This window comes from Ursus maritimus, unplaced genomic scaffold (assembly GCF_017311325.1).
Source record: "Ursus maritimus isolate PB19 unplaced genomic scaffold, ASM1731132v1 scaffold_4, whole genome shotgun sequence".
NCBI lineage: Eukaryota > Metazoa > Chordata > Mammalia > Carnivora > Ursidae > Ursus > Ursus maritimus.
In genome coordinates, this window is record NW_024426552.1 from 26,820,172 (window position 1) to 26,826,399 (window position 6,228).

The 6,228-nt window shown below is 40.9% G+C and overlaps 1 pseudogene; it reads right to left on the reverse strand.

The window, feature by feature from the left end:
- Positions 1-632: 632 nt before the first annotated feature.
- LOC103673181 overlaps positions 633-6,228 on the reverse strand; it is a 10,394-nt pseudogene continuing 4,798 nt past the window's right edge.

Sequence of the window (6,228 nt, forward strand, 5' to 3'; positions counted from 1 at the left end):
GAGAAGTATTGAACCCATGGAACAAAACCAAAATGCACAAAAAGAAACATTCATGGAACAAGAAATAGATATTAGAGCATAAAAAGATAATCGCCTGAATAAAAATTCAACAAAAGAATTGGAAGATCAAAAATACAAAGAGATAACCAATAGGAGTGAAAAGATGAAAGAAAAATAATTAAGCAAAGAGGCCCAACATCTGACTAACAGGAGCTCCAGAGAGAAAACCAAAAAATTCCCACCTCTGAAGGATGTAGGTCTCCAATTTTGAAAAGATCCACCATCAAGTGCCTGAAGCTATACAGGAAAAAGTGGAGGAATAAAGAGGAGACCCTCCAGAGTAAAAGGGGGGCACACACAAAATATCATGAATAAAAATTGTTTCGCTTTCTAAAAGCAACATAGAATGCTAGCGGACAGCAGCGTAATGAATTTCAAAGTTTTTTAAAGATTAATTTATTTATTTTAGAGAGAGAGAGAACACATGCTCAAGTGGGGAGAGGGGCAAAGGGCAAGAATTTTCAAGCGGACTCCTTGCATTGTGCAGAGCCCCACTTGGGACTTGATCTCACAACCCTGAGATCATGATCTGAGCCAAACCCAAGAGTCAGATGCTTTTTTTTTTTTTTTGTATGTCTGATCTTATTTATTTGTCACTCTTAGAAACTCTCCTTTTTGACTGGACTCAGGCTTAGAGGTAGAAGCTCTCAGAGAGGACAGCCTCTGTCTCTTGGCAATCTGTTCCTGGCGTTTTCCTCTGGCCTCCCTCATTCTCTTGACCAAAAGTTTAGCATATTCTGCAGCCTCTTACTTATTTTTCTTAGTGCACTGTTTCTTCAAAGCAATACGCTGATGTTTGTGTTGGAGGACACCAGGAATAACAAGATGTTGAATCTTGGGCACTTTGGTTCTAGGTTTCTGACCTTCTTTGTTTAGGGACTTTCTCACAACATACTTGTGGACATCATCTTCTTTAGAGAGACTGAAATTCTGTGGATTCTGCGGCTCTTTGGGGCCCCAGGCACCAGGCACTGTAGTATCATTGAGTCCAGGAATATCCTTCTCCCCTTTTTTTCACAATGACAAAGTTAAGAACACCACAGTTGGCATCCAGAATGCAACCCCAAACAGATTTGTGCTTTTTCTCTCCAGTCCTCCTTGGTCTATAGCAGGAATGCCCCTCACCCAGCAGCAGGCAGACATGGCCATGGGTCAAGACAACCTGCTTCGTGGCGAAACCTTGTTTGTCATCGCCACCACTGATTCGGCCACATAACCCTTCCATTCTTCACCCAGAGCATCAGCAGCAACTTCTGTGACCATACGCTTCTCGTAAAAGGTACGAATTTTGCGTTCATTATCCACGTCAATGAGTTTCTGGCAGCCAGTGGCTGGGAAGGAGAGTTCAGCTTCATCCTAAGCAGCTTACTGCCTCCAAGGCACCATGAAAAAGCCAAGAGTCAGATGCTTAACCCACTGAGCCACCCAGGCATCCCTCAGATTTTTAACGTGTATGGTATCTAATATAGTAGTCTCCATCCAAACACTGTCACCCATATATAATATTAAAAGTGACACAAGGACTTTAAGAAATGCTGTGTCTCAAAAAAATTCATCTCTCGTATTCTGTTTCTTCAGAAGCTGATGGTAGATTCCATCTGTAACCAGGGGTAAACCAAGAAGGTGGAAGACCCCTCATCAGGAAACCAATCCAGAATGTAGAGATCAAAGATGGAGAGGAGCAAAAGGAATTCTCCAAAGACTGCAGAGTATCCAAGACAACAGCTGCACGGAAGCCTGCTCACAGTGCAGAGCCATTTCAGACTGGACAGAAGACCCAGGAGAGAAGTTTCCAGTGGAAATAAAGATGCAGAAGAAATAGATTAACAGAGTTAATGAGGCAATATTTTACATAGCTACTAGAAGGTATATGATGACTTAGCTATCATTTCAAGATAAACTAAGAAAACAGGGGGAAAAAAGTTATTAATTCTGGGGGAAAAACTCTATAGGAATGCAGTATAAATACAGCATGCTACTTGGCTCAACAATGAATCGTGTTTGCATTAGTCACGCTAATGATAACACTGACTGTGGTTTTCAAATGGTGAGAGAGTTGGATAATGTTTAAAGTTAATAATCAGGGGCACCTGGGTGGCTCAGTCAGTTAAGCGTCTGCCTTTGGCTCTGGTCACGATCCCAGGGTCCTGGGATCAAGCCCCGCGTCAGGCTCTCTGATCTCCTGGGAGCCTGCTTCACCCTCTCCCTCTGTCCCTCCCCCTGCTTCTGCTCACTTGCTCCCTCTCTGTCAAATAAATAAAATCTTAAAAAAATAATAAAGTTAATAATCAAAATCAAGCAATATTGTATACTATTTAGAAAGAAAGATTCAAGTACCAGAAGAGCTAAGAAAGGTGGCATTTCTTGTCTCCAAAGGAAGATCTCTGTGGTGAATAAGCTCGTGGTTACAGGGAAGGAGGACAGACACTGTTATAAGCTTTTCAGCAATAGTTTACTTTGAAAATATAGAATCAAATTAAAATTAAATTTTTAAAAAGCTAATGACCCCACTAAAACAAACGAATAAAAACTGATTTCGAAGCACGCAGTCAAAACGCAGACCGTGAGCCTCACCAAGATACAGATGCTCTGGGAAGTAGAGCTTGAAACAGCCCATTGGCTCCTCCTTCATTTATCTGGGATTTGTCCTTGTTGTTCTGCATGCACCATGTCATGGAAGGCCAGGTAGGGAATGCAATAGAAAATGTTCCTGCCCTCATGCAACGTATATCTCGTCTAGAAGAGATTAGATATAAAACATCAGCTCTAATTCAAGGAGGGCAAGGCAGAGAGGAAGAGAGAGTTCCTTGAAGGAATCCAAGGGATTGATGGAACAAATGAGCTTGGGTGCGAAACACTTTTAAGATCCAAATAATCCCTGCATGTTGAACACGTTTTAAAAATGAGTTGTATAGAAATATCCAAGTTTTTGGAGAAAGGTTGTGTGTGTTTAAATATACCATATCAATTCCATGGTAACTGCGCTGGAGAAGGAAAGAACGCATGCTCCTGTTTCTGAAAAATTGGACATGAAGTTCAAACACTTTTGTGTCAAACCCTGCGAGACAACTTCTCCCTAACCTTAGCCCTAACCGTAATCGAATTCTCTTTTGGGAGAAAAGAGAGAACCACCAAAAGTACTCATGTGTCAATCTAGGAAGGTTGTTATTTTTTAAAACCTATTCCAAAGTTGTATTTAAGCCCGCATCCTTATTATATTAACAAAATGGATTGAAAATTGCTGTACACACCCATAGACGAGTGCTGTTGTCAGAGCATGTCTGTTCCCAAGCTCTCGGTCTGCTGAAAGCATCTGAGCCTTAATCAACAATAGCGTCTTCCATTACCTTTCACTCGCGTACACAGTGCAACAATGATGGTCTGGCAAGACTGTTACTGTAAAATTCTCATTTCACTTTTTATTCATTTATTGAACAGTTATGGACTACTGCATTGCATCAGGCGCTGTTTACAGGCTGGAGACACATGGCAGCCAGTACAAAACGCACGTTCAAAGAGGAGGAAACAAAGAATCCACAAATCAGTAAGCGAATATCCTCAAAATCTTCAAACAGAGATAATTGCTATAAATAAGATACAACACAGAGAATGGAGGTGCTCATTTAAATGCAGTGGATTAAGAACATACTCAGAGCAGTGGGTAACCCATAGCCTCCCTTGGCCTGGTAACGTGTCTGATAGGTTCCTTGCCCTTGGCCAGAAAATTTCCTTTTTTTTTTTTTTCTTTTTATAACCACCTAAGAAGCAGTTTGACAAGTTATCATTTTATCCCCATGGTCCAACATAGAAAGCATTTCTTGGCCTCTTCTCTGGACTTTCTCCTCTGAGAATTTGAACTGCTGACTCGCAATTTGCTTTCATCTAGACCTTATCTTTCCACATGCTTTACCTAGACAGCAACCCCCTGATTTTTGACCCAGCTCACATGTGATATGATTCTTGCAAAATCCCTTTTGGAGCCCAATTCCTTTTGGACCTGGAATTGTATTTCTGTATGGCTGCAAGGAACTGCACTCTGAATGGGAGTCTGATAGTTTTCTCACTGCAGAGTGGATGAGAGGGTGTTTTTGTTTTTGTTTTTTGACTACTTCCTTTTGCTGGTTCAGAACACTCTGAAACTTCCCATGTGCTATTCTGCCCCTCCTAGCGTACAGGATGATAGGACCTCAAGGTTTCTTGGACTTCCAATCCTCAAGGGACTTGAAGGCATCTGAAAATCCATTTTACCAGCAAAATGAATTTTATTTTATTCTTGTGGATTTTCTAATATGGATGCTAGATTTAATTAAAAGTGAAGAAATCCTAAAAATGAGCTGTGCCCCTTAATTTTGGTTTTATACAATTACTATAACCTAAGAAATAGCTGGTTTCTGACATGTGAGAAAATGAGACTGCAGTGTAAATAATTTTCTACATAGAAGATGGTAAATGACAAAGGCAATTCCGAGCTTTATAAGCTACCTACGCAAACACAGCCCGCCACAAATGCTCAGGCGGTGGCCAAGTACCGCTCCCAGACATGTCGTCCGCTAATGGGCTTCCTAACCCCGAATTCTTCTCTGTGGTTCCACAAGGAACATAGTCATGATCTCATTTAGGTCTCCCTGTTGTGTCTTTGCCACAAAGTATAATCTTTTCCTGTCTGGGGTTCTTTTCAAAATGCAAGCCGCTACACACTTTCTTTTTACAAGTTGGATCCCAGGTCTGAAATGTTATCTCCTGCTGTGCTGAACATCTGTTCAGAGCCTTCCTACTTATTTTTCTTTCCCCACTTGCTTTCCCACTGGTTATTTCCCACACCAGAATTATTTGACAAAATGGGGTTAGCAACATTAGTTTGCATACTTCCCTGGACCCCAGTTCTTTTACATTTGATAATATCCCACAGCACAGAGAATAATAGCATTCCTTTTTTTTTTTTTTAAGGTTGATTTAATTTGGGGGGGTGCAGAGGGAGCGAGAATCTCAAGCAGACTCCCTGCTGAGCATGGAGTCTGTTACGGGGCTCCATCTCACGCCCCCGAGATCATGACCTGAGCCCAAATCAGGAGCCGGAAGCTTAACCCACTGAGCCACCCAGGCGTCGGGAAATAATAGCATTCTATGCATATTATGATTCAACAATTTGTTGAGAGAAGACATGGAAGGGTGGATGCCTCCTTTTTGTAACTCCCGTAAGTGATATTTAACAGAAGTGACCCTGCCTTTATTAAATAAAATGTTTGGACTCCAACACCTCATGTATTTGTTGCTTAACAGAAGTGGGGCTTGAAAGGGCCTAGGTTAAGTCCGGTTATCCACAAGAATTAGATAAAGGGAGCAAAAGAAGCAGGGAAACAAGGTATTTTAAACAAAGATATGCAGAACAAAGATAAATTGGACTGACTTTACACCACAGGAATATACCAAAAAGTGCTTTAAGCCAAGTGATTCGAAGTATAAGAACAGGAAAGGATGAAAGGGGTCTTTTGAAAAAAGCAAAATGAAACTAAAGCCATCAAAACATTGCTCAGTGTTACGGTGAATCGGGTACATGGTCGCAGTCCAGGGAAAACCTAGAAATCACCGAAGGTATTATTATTATTATTATTTTTTGATTTTTATTTATTTATTTTTTTTGGTTTTTTATTTTTATTTTTTTATTATTATTATTTTTTATAATGATTTTTTATTATATTATGTTAGTCACCATACAGTACATCCCCGGTTTTCGATGTAAGGCTCGATGATTCATTAGTTGTGTATAACACCCAGTGCACCATGCAATATGTGCCCTCCTTACTACCCATCACCGGCCTATCCCATTCCCCCACCCCCCTCCCCTCTGTAGCCCTCAGTTTGTTTCTCATAGTCCATAGTCTCTCATGTTTCATTCCCCCTTCTGATTACCCCCCCTTTCTTTATCCCTTTCTTCCCCTACTGATCATTCTAGTTCTTATGTTCCATAGATGAGAGAAATCATATGATAGTTGTCTTTCTCTGCTTGACTTATTTCACTTAGCATTATCTCCTCCAGTGCCGTCCATGTTGTAGCAAATGTTGAGAACTCGTTCTTTCTGATTGCTGAGTAATATTCATTGTATATGGACCACAACTGTATCCAGTCATCTGTTGCAGGGCATCTACGTGTGTGGCGCTCCTTTGAAT